Source organism: Diuraphis noxia, unplaced genomic scaffold (assembly GCF_037042655.1).
Source record: "Diuraphis noxia isolate RWA-SAM2 unplaced genomic scaffold, SU_Dnox_SAM2 contig0001, whole genome shotgun sequence".
Taxonomy (NCBI): Eukaryota; Metazoa; Arthropoda; class Insecta; order Hemiptera; family Aphididae; genus Diuraphis; species Diuraphis noxia.
Window position 1 is genome coordinate 47,956,428 of NW_028301711.1, and position 18,019 is coordinate 47,974,446.

The 18,019-nt window shown below is 23.7% G+C and overlaps 2 long non-coding RNA genes across 2 annotated transcripts in view; both read right to left on the reverse strand.

Annotated features, from left to right (window-relative positions):
• The window catches only part of LOC149060798 (uncharacterized), a 57,612-nt gene extending 40,087 nt beyond the window's left edge, over positions 1 to 17,525 (reverse strand). Inside the window, exon 1 of the long non-coding RNA XR_016189467.1 lies at positions 17,454 to 17,525. This is a non-coding gene — a long non-coding RNA (uncharacterized LOC149060798). The remainder of the gene's footprint in view (positions 1 to 17,453) is intronic.
• Positions 1,585 to 13,588, reverse strand: LOC149060799 (uncharacterized). Its single transcript, XR_016189631.1, has 7 exons — positions 13,486 to 13,588; positions 12,494 to 12,590; positions 9,517 to 9,613; positions 8,525 to 8,621; positions 6,540 to 6,636; positions 5,548 to 5,644; positions 1,585 to 1,675 (listed from the first exon to the last, which is right to left on the reverse strand). It is a non-coding gene; the product is annotated as an uncharacterized LOC149060799 (long non-coding RNA).
• Positions 17,526 to 18,019: the final 494 nt, after the last annotated feature.

Consider the following 18,019-nt stretch of genomic DNA (forward strand, 5'->3'; position numbering starts at 1 on the left):
TCAAAATATCAAAGTCCAAAATTATACAATGGAAATGATGCATTTAAACAAATTTTTATCAAAATAAAATAGTCTATGTAAGAGTTCAACTAAATATGTATATATTACTCATCACATGATCTGGGAAGTTAAAATACTTTTAAAAGTACAAGATAAACATTGAAATTACAGTTAAATTGAGAAAAACAATATTTTATAAAAACTCCCATTTTCTTTACAACACCTTACAACTAACAATACAAAAATATGATTAAAAATAAAATAAATTTTGATATGGACAATAATATTCAGGGTAAATGTGAATGAATTTGAAGAGTAATTTACAGAAATTCTAACAAAGCTCATAATAATAATATTTCAAAAATCAACCTGTTTATTTTGATTGTAATTGTACAAGAATTGAATCACATTTTATGTGCCATCAAACATATATAAAAATAATGATCAATATTGAGTTAAAGTGATGGAAGTAACAATAAATCCAAAAGTTTCGTCAAAACGTTGTTATTAGATTGAAAGCATTAAATGATTGCAAATAAATTTGAGAAATTATTTATTATTGAATAACACTCATTATCATTAATACCATGAATTCATCCGCTTTACATAATTGTTGTTGATCCAGCATTTCCATTCATGTTCTTAGTTGAATATCAGATTTGTGATTGACATAAGCGATTGCACTAGAAAAATAATTGTTTTATTATTTTGGTAATACACATGAGGGTAAATAATAATTAATACTGTGGTGATCCAATATTCATAACACGGCGAAGAGTACATATTACAATCAAATTATGCTTTACTGTTAATTTAAAATAAACCAATTTTAAACATCAAATATATTAAGAATGTGATACAATAAAATTCACATATTCAGTCATATGCAAAAAGTAAAACATACATTTAGACTTTTTTACTGAATTCTATAGAACAACCATCAGTGAAATCCTATGGACTTTAAGCAATATGTGATAAAATAAAAAAAATAGTCAAAATATCATAGTCCAAAATTATACAATGGAAATGATGCATTTAAATAAATTTTTATCAAAATAAAATAGTCTATGTAAAAGCTCAACTAAATATGTATATATTACTCATCACATGATCTGGGAAGTTAAAATACTTTTAAAAGTACAAGATAAACATTGAAATTACAATTAAATTGAGAAAAACAATATTTTATAAAAACTCCGGTTTTCTTTACAATACCTTACAGCTATTAATAAAAAAATATGATTAAAAATAAAATAAATTTTGATATGGACAATAATATTCAGGGTAAATGTGAATGAATTTGAAGAGTAATTTACAGAAATTCTAACAAAGCTCATAATAATATTATTTCAAAAATCAACCTGTTTATTTTGATTGTAATTGTACAAGAATTGAATCACATTTTATGTGCCATCAAACATATATAAATCTAATGATCAATATTGAGTTAAAGTGATGGAAGTAACAATAAATCCAAAAGTTTCATCAAAATGTTGTTATTAGATTGAAAGCAATAAATGATTGCAAATAAATTTGAGAAGTTATTTATTATTGAATAACACTCATTATCATTAATACCATGAATTCATCCGCTTTACATAATTGTTGTTGATCCAGCATTTCCATTCATGTTCTAAGTTGAATATCAGATTTGTGATTGAAATAAGCGATTGCACTAGAAAAATAATTGTTTTATTATTTTGGTAAGACACATGAGGGTAAATAATAATTAATACTGTGGTGATCCAATATTCATAACACGGTGAGGAGTACATGTTACAATCAAATTATGCTTTACTGTTAATTTAAAATAAACCAATTTTAAACATTAAATATATTAAGAATGTGATACAATAAAATTCACATATTCAGTCATATGCAAAAAGTAAAACATACATTTAGACTTTTTTACTGAATTCTATAGAGCAACCATCAGTGAAATCCTATGGACTTTAAGCAATATGTGATAAAATAAAAAAAATAGTCAAAATATCATAGTCCAAAATTATACAATGGAAATGATGCATTTCAATAAATTTTTATCAAAATAAAATAGTCTATGTAAGAGCTCAACTAAATATGTATATATTACTCATCACATGATCTGGGAAGTTAAAATACTTTTAAAAGTACAAGATAAACATTGAAATTACAATTAAATTGAGAAAAACAATATTTTATAAAAACTCCCATTTTCATTACAACACCTTACAACTACCTATACAAAAATATGATTAAAAATAAAATAAATTTTGATATGGACAATAATATTCAGGGTAAATGTGAATGAATTTGAAGATTAATTTACAGAAATTCTAACAAAGCTCATAATAATATTATTTCAAAAATCAACCTGTTTATTTTGATTGTAATTGCACAAGAATTGAATCACATTTTATGTGCCATCAAACATATATAAAAATAATGATCAATATTGAGTTAAAGTGATGGAAGTAACAATAAATCCAAAAGTTTCATCAAAACGTTGTTATTAGATTGAAAGCATTAAATGATTGCAAATAAATTTGAGAAGTTATTTATTATTGAATAACACTCATTATCATTAATACCATGAATTCATCCGCTTTACATAATTGTTGTTGATCCAGCATTTCCATTCATGTTCTTAGTTGAATATCAGATTTGTGATTGACATAAGCGATTGCACTAGAAAAATAATTGTTTTATTATTTTGGTAATACACATGAGGGTAAATAATAATTAATACTGTGGTGATCCAATATTCATAACACGGTGAAGAGTACATATTACAATCAAATTATGCTTTACTGTTAATTTAAAATAAACCAATTTTAAACATCAAATATATTAAGAATGTGATACAATAAAATTCACATATTCAGTCATATGCAAAAAGTAAAACATACATTTAGACTTTTTTACTGAATTCTATAGAACAACCATCAGTGAAATCCTATGGACTCTAAGCAATATGTGATAAAATAAAAAAAATAGTCAAAATATCAAAGTCCAAAATTATACAATGGAAATGATGCATTTAAACAAATTTTTATCAAAATAAAATAGTCTATGTAAGAGTTCAACTAAATATGTATATATTACTCATCACATGATCTGGGAAGTTAAAATACTTTTAAAAGTACAAGATAAACATTGAAATTACAGTTAAATTGAGAAAAACAATATTTTATAAAATTTCCCATTTTCTTTACAACACCTTACAACTAACAATACAAAAATATGATTAAAAATAAAATAAATTTTGATATGGACAATAATATTCAGGGTAAATGTGAATGAATTTGAAGAGTAATTTACAGAAATTCTAACAAAGCTCATAATAATAATATTTCAAAAATCAACCTGTTTATTTTGATTGTAATTGTACAAGAATTGAATCACATTTTATGTGCCATCAAACATATATAAAAATAATGATCAATATTGAGTTAAAGTGATGGAAGTAACAATAAATCCAAAAGTTTCGTCAAAACGTTGTTATTAGATTGAAAGCATTTAAATGATTGCAAATAAATTTGAGAAATTATTTATTATTGAATAACACTCATTATCATTAATACCATGAATTCATCCGCTTTACATAATTGTTGTTGATCCAGCATTTCCATTCATGTTCTTAGTTGAATATCAGATTTGTGATTGACATAAGCGATTGCACTAGAAAAATAATTGTTTTATTATTTTGGTAATACACATGAGGGTAAATAATAATTAATACTGTGGTGATCCAATATTCATAACACGGTGAAGAGTACATATTACAATCAAATTATGCTTTACTGTTAATTTAAAATAAACCAATTTTAAACATCAAATATATTAAGAATGTGATACAATAAAATTCACATATTCAGTCATATGCAAACAGTAAAACATACATTTAGACTTTTTTACTGAATTCTATAGAACAACCATCAGTGAAATCCTATGGACTCTAAGCAATATGTGATAAAATAAAAAAAATAGTCAAAATATCAAAGTCCAAAATTATACAATGGAAATGATGCATTTAAACAAATTTTTATCAAAATAAAATAGTCTATGTAAGAGTTCAACTAAATATGTATATATTACTCATCACATGATCTGGGAAGTTAAAATACTTTTAAAAGTACAAGATAAACATTGAAATTACAGTTAAATTGAGAAAAACAATATTTTATAAAAACTCCCATTTTCTTTACAACACCTTACAACTAACAATACAAAAATATGATTAAAAATAAAATAAATTTTGATATGGACAATAATATTCAGGGTAAATGTGAATGAATTTGAAGAGTAATTTACAGAAATTCTAACAAAGCTCATAATAATAATATTTCAAAAATCAACCTGTTTATTTTGATTGTAATTGTACAAGAATTGAATCACATTTTATGTGCCATCAAACATATATAAAAATAATGATCAATATTGAGTTAAAGTGATGGAAGTAACAATAAATCCAAAAGTTTCGTCAAAACGTTGTTATTAGATTGAAAGCATTAAATGATTGCAAATAAATTTGAGAAATTATTTATTATTGAATAACACTCATTATCATTAATACCATGAATTCATCCGCTTTACATAATTGTTGTTGATCCAGCATTTCCATTCATGTTCTTAGTTGAATATCAGATTTGTGATTGACATAAGCGATTGCACTAGAAAAATAATTGTTTTATTATTTTGGTAATACACATGAGGGTAAATAATAATTAATACTGTGGTGATCCAATATTCATAACACGGCGAAGAGTACATATTACAATCAAATTATGCTTTACTGTTAATTTAAAATAAACCAATTTTAAACATCAAATATATTAAGAATGTGATACAATAAAATTCACATATTCAGTCATATGCAAAAAGTAAAACATACATTTAGACTTTTTTACTGAATTCTATAGAACAACCATCAGTGAAATCCTATGGACTTTAAGCAATATGTGATAAAATAAAAAAAATAGTCAAAATATCATAGTCCAAAATTATACAATGGAAATGATGCATTTAAATAAATTTTTATCAAAATAAAATAGTCTATGTAAAAGCTCAACTAAATATGTATATATTACTCATCACATGATCTGGGAAGTTAAAATACTTTTAAAAGTACAAGATAAACATTGAAATTACAATTAAATTGAGAAAAACAATATTTTATAAAAACTCCGGTTTTCTTTACAATACCTTACAGCTATTAATAAAAAAATATGATTAAAAATAAAATAAATTTTGATATGGACAATAATATTCAGGGTAAATGTGAATGAATTTGAAGAGTAATTTACAGAAATTCTAACAAAGCTCATAATAATATTATTTCAAAAATCAACCTGTTTATTTTGATTGTAATTGTACAAGAATTGAATCACATTTTATGTGCCATCAAACATATATAAATCTAATGATCAATATTGAGTTAAAGTGATGGAAGTAACAATAAATCCAAAAGTTTCATCAAAATGTTGTTATTAGATTGAAAGCAATAAATGATTGCAAATAAATTTGAGAAGTTATTTATTATTGAATAACACTCATTATCATTAATACCATGAATTCATCCGCTTTACATAATTGTTGTTGATCCAGCATTTCCATTCATGTTCTAAGTTGAATATCAGATTTGTGATTGAAATAAGCGATTGCACTAGAAAAATAATTGTTTTATTATTTTGGTAAGACACATGAGGGTAAATAATAATTAATACTGTGGTGATCCAATATTCATAACACGGTGAGGAGTACATGTTACAATCAAATTATGCTTTACTGTTAATTTAAAATAAACCAATTTTAAACATTAAATATATTAAGAATGTGATACAATAAAATTCACATATTCAGTCATATGCAAAAAGTAAAACATACATTTAGACTTTTTTACTGAATTCTATAGAGCAACCATCAGTGAAATCCTATGGACTTTAAGCAATATGTGATAAAATAAAAAAAATAGTCAAAATATCATAGTCCAAAATTATACAATGGAAATGATGCATTTCAATAAATTTTTATCAAAATAAAATAGTCTATGTAAGAGCTCAACTAAATATGTATATATTACTCATCACATGATCTGGGAAGTTAAAATACTTTTAAAAGTACAAGATAAACATTGAAATTACAATTAAATTGAGAAAAACAATATTTTATAAAAACTCCGGTTTTCTTTACAATACCTTACAGCTATTAATAAAAAAATATGATTAAAAATAAAATAAATTTTGATATGGACAATAATATTCAGGGTAAATGTGAATGAATTTGAAGAGTAATTTACTGAAATTCTAACAAAGCTCATAATAATATTATTTCAAAAATCAACCTGTTTATTTTGATTGTAATTGTACAAGAATTGAATCACATTTTATGTGCCATCAAACATATATAAAAATAATGATCAATATTGAGTTAAAGTGATGGAAGTAACAATAAATCCAAAAGTTTCATCAAAACGTTGTTATTAGATTGAAAGCATTAAATGATTGCAAATAAATTTGAGAAATTATTTATTATTGAATAACACTCATTATCATTAATACCATGAATTCATCCGCTTTACATAATTGTTGTTGATCCAGCATTTCCATTCATGTTCTAAGTTGAATATCAGATTTGTGATTGAAATAAGCGATTGCACTAGAAAAATAATTGTTTTATTATTTTGGTAAGACACATGAGGGTAAATAATAATTAATACTGTGGTGATCCAATATTCATAACACGGTGAGGAGTACATGTTACAATCAAATTATGCTTTACTGTTAATTTAAAATAAACCAATTTTAAACATTAAATATATTAAGAATGTGATACAATAAAATTCACATATTCAGTCATATGCAAAAAGTAAAACATACATTTAGACTTTTTTACTGAATTCTATAGAGCAACAATCAGTGAAATCCTATGGACTTTAAGCAATATGTGATAAAATAAAAAAAATAGTCAAAATATCATAGTCCAAAATTATACAATGGAAATGATGCATTTAAACAAATTTTTATCAAAATAAAATAGTCTATGTAAGAGTTCAATTAAATATGTATATATTACTCATCACATGATCTGGGAAGTTAAAATACTTTTAAAAGTACAAGATAAACATTGAAATTACAATTAAATTGAGAAAAAAAATATTTTATAAAAAATCCGGTTTTCTTTACAATACCTTACAACTACCAATACAAAAATATGATTAAAAATAAAATAAATTTTGATATGGACAATAATATTCAGGGTAAATGTGAATGAATTTGAAGAGTAATTTACAGAAATTCTAACAAAGCTCATAATAATATTATTTCAAAAATCAACCTGTTTATTTTGATTGTAATTGTACAAGAATTGAATCACATTTTATTTGCCATCAAACATATATAAATATAATGATCAATATTGAGTTAAAGTGATGGAAGTAACAATAAATCCAAAAGTTTCGTCAAAACGTTGTTATTAGATTGAAAGCATTTAAATGATTGCAAATAAATTTGAGAAATTATTTATTATTGAATAACACTCATTATCATTAATACCATGAATTCATCCGCTTTACATAATTGTTGTTGATCCAGCATTTCCATTCATGTTCTTAGTTGAATATCAGATTTGTGATTGACATAAGCGATTGCACTAGAAAAATAATTGTTTTATTATTTTGGTAATACACATGAGGGTAAATAATAATTAATACTGTGGTGATCCAATATTCATAACACGGTGAAGAGTACATATTACAATCAAATTATGCTTTACTGTTAATTTAAAATAAACCAATTTTAAACATCAAATATATTAAGAATGTGATACAATAAAATTCACATATTCAGTCATATGCAAACAGTAAAACATACATTTAGACTTTTTTACTGAATTCTATAGAACAACCATCAGTGAAATCCTATGGACTCTAAGCAATATGTGATAAAATAAAAAAAATAGTCAAAATATCAAAGTCCAAAATTATACAATGGAAATGATGCATTTAAACAAATTTTTATCAAAATAAAATAGTCTATGTAAGAGTTCAACTAAATATGTATATATTACTCATCACATGATCTGGGAAGTTAAAATACTTTTAAAAGTACAAGATAAACATTGAAATTACAGTTAAATTGAGAAAAACAATATTTTATAAAAACTCCCATTTTCTTTACAACACCTTACAACTAACAATACAAAAATATGATTAAAAATAAAATAAATTTTGATATGGACAATAATATTCAGGGTAAATGTGAATGAATTTGAAGAGTAATTTACAGAAATTCTAACAAAGCTCATAATAATAATATTTCAAAAATCAACCTGTTTATTTTGATTGTAATTGTACAAGAATTGAATCACATTTTATGTGCCATCAAACATATATAAAAATAATGATCAATATTGAGTTAAAGTGATGGAAGTAACAATAAATCCAAAAGTTTCATCAAAATGTTGTTATTAGATTGAAAGCAATAAATGATTGCAAATAAATTTGAGAAGTTATTTATTATTGAATAACACTCATTATCATTAATACCATGAATTCATCCGCTTTACATAATTGTTGTTGATCCAGCATTTCCATTCATGTTCTAAGTTGAATATCAGATTTGTGATTGAAATAAGCGATTGCACTAGAAAAATAATTGTTTTATTATTTTGGTAAGACACATGAGGGTAAATAATAATTAATACTGTGGTGATCCAATATTCATAACACGGTGAGGAGTACATGTTACAATCAAATTATGCTTTACTGTTAATTTAAAATAAACCAATTTTAAACATTAAATATATTAAGAATGTGATACAATAAAATTCACATATTCAGTCATATGCAAAAAGTAAAACATACATTTAGACTTTTTTACTGAATTCTATAGAGCAACCATCAGTGAAATCCTATGGACTTTAAGCAATATGTGATAAAATAAAAAAAATAGTCAAAATATCATAGTCCAAAATTATACAATGGAAATGATGCATTTCAATAAATTTTTATCAAAATAAAATAGTCTATGTAAGAGCTCAACTAAATATGTATATATTACTCATCACATGATCTGGGAAGTTAAAATACTTTTAAAAGTACAAGATAAACATTGAAATTACAATTAAATTGAGAAAAACAATATTTTATAAAAACTCCGGTTTTCTTTACAATACCTTACAGCTATTAATAAAAAAATATGATTAAAAATAAAATAAATTTTGATATGGACAATAATATTCAGGGTAAATGTGAATGAATTTGAAGAGTAATTTACTGAAATTCTAACAAAGCTCATAATAATATTATTTCAAAAATCAACCTGTTTATTTTGATTGTAATTGTACAAGAATTGAATCACATTTTATGTGCCATCAAACATATATAAAAATAATGATCAATATTGAGTTAAAGTGATGGAAGTAACAATAAATCCAAAAGTTTCATCAAAACGTTGTTATTAGATTGAAAGCATTAAATGATTGCAAATAAATTTGAGAAATTATTTATTATTGAATAACACTCATTATCATTAATACCATGAATTCATCCGCTTTACATAATTGTTGTTGATCCAGCATTTCCATTCATGTTCTAAGTTGAATATCAGATTTGTGATTGAAATAAGCGATTGCACTAGAAAAATAATTGTTTTATTATTTTGGTAAGACACATGAGGGTAAATAATAATTAATACTGTGGTGATCCAATATTCATAACACGGTGAGGAGTACATGTTACAATCAAATTATGCTTTACTGTTAATTTAAAATAAACCAATTTTAAACATTAAATATATTAAGAATGTGATACAATAAAATTCACATATTCAGTCATATGCAAAAAGTAAAACATACATTTAGACTTTTTTACTGAATTCTATAGAGCAACAATCAGTGAAATCCTATGGACTTTAAGCAATATGTGATAAAATAAAAAAAATAGTCAAAATATCATAGTCCAAAATTATACAATGGAAATGATGCATTTAAACAAATTTTTATCAAAATAAAATAGTCTATGTAAGAGTTCAATTAAATATGTATATATTACTCATCACATGATCTGGGAAGTTAAAATACTTTTAAAAGTACAAGATAAACATTGAAATTACAATTAAATTGAGAAAAAAAATATTTTATAAAAAATCCGGTTTTCTTTACAATACCTTACAACTACCAATACAAAAATATGATTAAAAATAAAATAAATTTTGATATGGACAATAATATTCAGGGTAAATGTGAATGAATTTGAAGAGTAATTTACAGAAATTCTAACAAAGCTCATAATAATATTATTTCAAAAATCAACCTGTTTATTTTGATTGTAATTGTACAAGAATTGAATCACATTTTATTTGCCATCAAACATATATAAATATAATGATCAATATTGAGTTAAAGTGATGGAAGTAACAATAAATCCAAAAGTTTCGTCAAAACGTTGTTATTAGATTGAAAGCATTTAAATGATTGCAAATAAATTTGAGAAATTATTTATTATTGAATAACACTCATTATCATTAATACCATGAATTCATCCGCTTTACATAATTGTTGTTGATCCAGCATTTCCATTCATGTTCTTAGTTGAATATCAGATTTGTGATTGACATAAGCGATTGCACTAGAAAAATAATTGTTTTATTATTTTGGTAATACACATGAGGGTAAATAATAATTAATACTGTGGTGATCCAATATTCATAACACGGTGAAGAGTACATATTACAATCAAATTATGCTTTACTGTTAATTTAAAATAAACCAATTTTAAACATCAAATATATTAAGAATGTGATACAATAAAATTCACATATTCAGTCATATGCAAACAGTAAAACATACATTTAGACTTTTTTACTGAATTCTATAGAACAACCATCAGTGAAATCCTATGGACTCTAAGCAATATGTGATAAAATAAAAAAAATAGTCAAAATATCAAAGTCCAAAATTATACAATGGAAATGATGCATTTAAACAAATTTTTATCAAAATAAAATAGTCTATGTAAGAGTTCAACTAAATATGTATATATTACTCATCACATGATCTGGGAAGTTAAAATACTTTTAAAAGTACAAGATAAACATTGAAATTACAGTTAAATTGAGAAAAACAATATTTTATAAAAACTCCCATTTTCTTTACAACACCTTACAACTAACAATACAAAAATATGATTAAAAATAAAATAAATTTTGATATGGACAATAATATTCAGGGTAAATGTGAATGAATTTGAAGAGTAATTTACAGAAATTCTAACAAAGCTCATAATAATAATATTTCAAAAATCAACCTGTTTATTTTGATTGTAATTGTACAAGAATTGAATCACATTTTATGTGCCATCAAACATATATAAAAATAATGATCAATATTGAGTTAAAGTGATGGAAGTAACAATAAATCCAAAAGTTTCGTCAAAACGTTGTTATTAGATTGAAAGCATTAAATGATTGCAAATAAATTTGAGAAATTATTTATTATTGAATAACACTCATTATCATTAATACCATGAATTCATCCGCTTTACATAATTGTTGTTGATCCAGCATTTCCATTCATGTTCTTAGTTGAATATCAGATTTGTGATTGACATAAGCGATTGCACTAGAAAAATAATTGTTTTATTATTTTGGTAATACACATGAGGGTAAATAATAATTAATACTGTGGTGATCCAATATTCATAACACGGCGAAGAGTACATATTACAATCAAATTATGCTTTACTGTTAATTTAAAATAAACCAATTTTAAACATCAAATATATTAAGAATGTGATACAATAAAATTCACATATTCAGTCATATGCAAAAAGTAAAACATACATTTAGACTTTTTTACTGAATTCTATAGAACAACCATCAGTGAAATCCTATGGACTTTAAGCAATATGTGATAAAATAAAAAAAATAGTCAAAATATCATAGTCCAAAATTATACAATGGAAATGATGCATTTAAATAAATTTTTATCAAAATAAAATAGTCTATGTAAAAGCTCAACTAAATATGTATATATTACTCATCACATGATCTGGGAAGTTAAAATACTTTTAAAAGTACAAGATAAACATTGAAATTACAATTAAATTGAGAAAAACAATATTTTATAAAAACTCCGGTTTTCTTTACAATACCTTACAGCTATTAATAAAAAAATATGATTAAAAATAAAATAAATTTTGATATGGACAATAATATTCAGGGTAAATGTGAATGAATTTGAAGAGTAATTTACAGAAATTCTAACAAAGCTCATAATAATATTATTTCAAAAATCAACCTGTTTATTTTGATTGTAATTGTACAAGAATTGAATCACATTTTATGTGCCATCAAACATATATAAATCTAATGATCAATATTGAGTTAAAGTGATGGAAGTAACAATAAATCCAAAAGTTTCATCAAAATGTTGTTATTAGATTGAAAGCAATAAATGATTGCAAATAAATTTGAGAAGTTATTTATTATTGAATAACACTCATTATCATTAATACCATGAATTCATCCGCTTTACATAATTGTTGTTGATCCAGCATTTCCATTCATGTTCTAAGTTGAATATCAGATTTGTGATTGAAATAAGCGATTGCACTAGAAAAATAATTGTTTTATTATTTTGGTAAGACACATGAGGGTAAATAATAATTAATACTGTGGTGATCCAATATTCATAACACGGTGAGGAGTACATGTTACAATCAAATTATGCTTTACTGTTAATTTAAAATAAACCAATTTTAAACATTAAATATATTAAGAATGTGATACAATAAAATTCACATATTCAGTCATATGCAAAAAGTAAAACATACATTTAGACTTTTTTACTGAATTCTATAGAGCAACCATCAGTGAAATCCTATGGACTTTAAGCAATATGTGATAAAATAAAAAAAATAGTCAAAATATCATAGTCCAAAATTATACAATGGAAATGATGCATTTAAATAAATTTTTATCAAAATAAAATAGTCTATGTAAGAGCTCAACTAAATATGTATATATTACTCATCACATGATCTGGGAAGTTAAAATACTTTTAAAAGTACAAGATAAACATTGAAATTACAATTAAATTGAGAAAAAAAATATTTTATAAAAAATCCGGTTTTCTTTACAATACCTTACAACTACCAATACAAAAATATGATTAAAAATAAAATAAATTTTGATATGGACAATAATATTCAGGGTAAATGTGAATGAATTTGAAGAGTAATTTACAGAAATTCTAACAAAGCTCATAATAATATTATTTCAAAAATCAACCTGTTTATTTTGATTGTAATTGTACAAGAATTGAATCACATTTTATTTGCCATCAAACATATATAAATATAATGATCAATATTGAGTTAAAGTGATGGAAGTAACAATAAATCCAAAAGTTTGATCAAAATGTTGTTATTAGATTGAAAGCAATAAATGATTGCAAATAAATTTGAGAAGTTATTTATTATTGAATAACACTCATTATCATTAATACCATGAATTCATCCGCTTTACATAATTGTTGTTGATCCAGCATTTCCATTCATGTTCTAAGTTGAATATCAGATTTGTGATTGACATAAGCGATTGCACTAGAAAAATAATTGTTTTATTATTTTGGTAAGACACATGAGGGTAAATAATAATTAATACTGTGGTAACCCAATATTCATAACACGGTGAGGAGTACATGTTACAATCAAATTATGCTTTACTTTTAATTTAAAATAAACCAATTTTAAACATTAAATATATTCAGAATGTGATACAATAAAATTCACATATTCAGTCATATGCAAAAAGTAAAACATACATTTAGACTTTTTTACTGAATTCTATAGAGCAACAATCAGTGAAATCCTATGGACTTTAAGCAATATGTGATAAAATAAAAAAAATAGTCAAAATATCATAGTCCAAAATTATACAATGGAAATGATGCATTTAAACAAATTTTTATCAAAATAAAATAGTCTATGTAAGAGTTCAACTAAATATGTATATATTACTCATCACATGATCTGGGAAGTTAAAATACTTTTAAAAGTACAAGATAAACATTGAAATTACAATTAAATTGAGAAAAACAATATTTTATAAAAACTCCCATTTTCTTTACAACACCTTACAACTACCAATACAAAAATATGATTAAAAATAAAATAAATTTTGATATGGACAATAATATTCAGGGTAAATGTGAATGAATTTGAAGATTAATTTACAGAAATTCTAACAAAACTCATAATAATATTATTTCAAAAATCAACCTGTTTATTTTGATTGTAATTGTACAAGAATTGAATCACATTTTATGTGCCATCAAACATATATAAAAATAATGATCAATATTGAGTTAAAGTGATGGAAGTAACAATAAATCCAAAAGTTTCATCAAAACGTTGTTATTAGATTGAAAGCATTAAATGATTGCAAATAAATTTGAGAAATTATTTATTATTGAATAACACTCATTATCATTAATACCATGAATTCATCCGCTTTACATAATTGTTGTTGATCCAGCATTTCCATTCATGTTCTTAGTTGAATATCAGATTTGTGATTGACATAAGCGATTGCACTAGAAAAATAATTGTTTTATTATTTTGGTAAGACACATGAGGGTAAATAATAAATAATACTGTGGTGATCCAATATTCATAACACGGTGAAGGGTACATATTACAATCAAATTATGCTTTACTGTTAATTTAAAATAAACCAATTTTAAACATTAAATATATTAAGAATGTGATACAATAAAATTCACATATTCAGTCATATGCAAAAAGTAAAACATACATTTAGACTTTTTTACTGAATTCTATAGAGCAACCATCAGTGAAATCCTATGGACTTTAAGCAATATGTGATAAAATAAAAAAAATAGTCAAAATATCATAGTCCAAAATTATACAATGGAAATGATGCATTTAAATAAATTTTTATCAAAATAAAATAGTCTATATAAGAGCTCAACTAAATATGTATATATTACTCATCACATGATCTGGGAAGTTAAAATACTTTTAAAAGTACAAGATAAACATTGAAATTACAATTAAATTGAGAAAAACAATATTTTATAAAAAATCCGGTTTTCTTTACAATACCTTACAACTACCAATACAAAAATATGATTAAAAATAAAATAAATTTTGATATGGACAATAATATTCAGGGTAAATGTGAATGAATTTGAAGAGTAATTTACAGAAATTCTAACAAAGCTCATAATAATATTATTTCAAAAATCAACCTGTTTATTTTGATTGTAATTGTACAAGAATTGAATCACATTTTATTTGCCATCAAACATATATAAATATAATGATCAATATTGAGTTAAAGTGATGGAAGTAACAATAAATCCAAAAGTTTGATCAAAATGTTGTTATTAGATTGAAAGCAATAAATGATTGCAAATAAATTTGAGAAGTTATTTATTATTGAATAACACTCATTATCATTAATACCATGAATTCATCCGCTTTACATAATTGTTGTTGATCCAGCATTTCCATTCATGTTCTAAGTTGAATATCAGATTTGTGATTGACATAAGCGATTGCACTAGAAAAATAATTGTTTTATTATTTTGGTAAGACACATGAGGGTAAATAATAATTAATACTGTGGTAACCCAATATTCATAACACGGTGAGGAGTACATGTTACAATCAAATTATGCTTTACTGTTAATTTAAAATAAACCAATTTTAAACATTAAATATATTCAGAATGTGATACAATAAAATTCACATATTCAGTCATATGCAAAAAGTAAAACATACATTTAGACTTTTTTACTGAATTCTATAGAGCAACAATCAGTGAAATCCTATGGACTTTAAGCAATATGTGATAAAATAAAAAAAATAGTCAAAATATCATAGTCCAAAATTATACAATGGAAATGATGCATTTAAATAAATTTTTATCAAAATAAAATAGTCTATGTAAGAGCTCAACTAAATATGTATATATTACTCATCACATGATCTGGGAAGTTAAAATACTTTTAAATGTACAAGATAAACATTGAAATTACAATTAAATTGAGAAAAACAATATTTTATAAAACCCCGGTTTTCTTTACAATACCTTACAGCTATTAATAAAAAAATATGATTAAAAATAAAATAAATTTTGATATGGACAATAATATTCAGGGTAAATGTGAATGAATTTGAAGAGTAATTTACAGAAATTCTAACAAAGCTCATAATAATATTATTTCAAAAATCAACCTGTTTATTTTGATTGTAATTGTACAAGAATTGAATCACATTTTATGTGCCATCAATCATATATAAATATAATGATCAATATTGAGTTAAAGTGATGGAAGTAACAATAAATCCAAAAGTTTCGTCAAAACGTTGTTATTAGATTGAAAGCATTTAAATGATTGCAAATAATTTTGAGAAATTATTTATTATTGAATAACACTCATTATCATTAAAACCATGAATTCATCCGCTTTACATAATTGTTGTTGATCCAGCATTTCCATTCATGTTCTTAGTTGAATATCAGATTTGTGATTGACATAAGCGATTGCACTAGAAAAATAATTGTTTTATTATTTTGGTAATACACATGAGGGTAAATAATAATTAATACTGTGGTGATCCAATATTCATAACACGGTGAAGAGTACATATTACAATCAAATTATGCTTTACTGTTAATTTAAAATAAACCAATTTTAAACATCAAATATATTAAGAATGTGATACAATAAAATTCACATATTCAGTCATATGCAAAAAGTAAAACATACATTTAGACTTTTTTACTGAATTCTATAGAACAACCATCAGTGAAATCCTATGGACTCTAAGCAATATGTGATAAAATAAAAAAAATAGTCAAAATATCAAAGTCCAAAATTATACAATGGAAATGATGCATTTAAACAAATTTTTATCAAAATAAAATAGTCTATGTAAGAGTTCAACTAAATATGTATATATTACTCATCACATGATCTGGGAAGTTAAAATACTTTTAAAAGTACAAGATAAACATTGAAATTACAGTTAAATTGAGAAAAACAATATTTTATAAAAACTCCCATTTTCTTTACAACACCTTACAACTAACAATACAAAAATATGATTAAAAATAAAATAAATTTTGATATGGACAATAATATTCAGGGTAAATGTGAATGAATTTGAAGAGTAATTTACAGAAATTCTAACAAAGCTCATAATAATAATATTTCAAAAATCAACCTGTTTATTTTGATTGTAATTGTACAAGAATTGAATCACATTTTATGTGCCATCAAACATATATAAAAATAATGATCAATATTGAGTTAAAGTGATGGAAGTAACAATAAATCCAAAAGTTTCGTCAAAACGTTGTTATTAGATTGAAAGCATTAAATGATTGCAAATAAATTTGAGAAATTATTTATTATTGAATAACACTCATTATCATTAATACCATGAATTCATCCGCTTTACATAATTGTTGTTGATCCAGCATTTTCATTCATGTTCTTAGTTGAATATCAGATTTGTGATTGACATAAGCGATTGCACTAGAAAAATAATTGTTTTATTATTTTGGTAATACACATGAGGGTAAATAATAATTAATACTGTGGTGATCCAATATTCATAACACGTCGAACAGTACATATTACAATCAAATTATGCTTTACTGTTAATTTAAAATAAACCAATTTTAAACATCAAATATATTAAGAATGTGATACAATAAAATTCACATATTCAGTCATATGCAAAAAGTAAAACATACATTTAGACTTTTTTACTGAATTCTATAGAACAACCATCAGTGAAATCCTATGGACTCTAAGCAATATGTGATAAAATAAAAAAAATAGTCAAAATATCAAAGTCCAAAATTATACAATGGAAATGATGCATTTAAACAAATTTTTATCAAAATAAAATAGTCTATGTAAGAGTTCAACTAAATATGTATATATTACTCATCACATGATCTGGGAAGTTAAAATACTTTTAAAAGTACAAGATAAACAT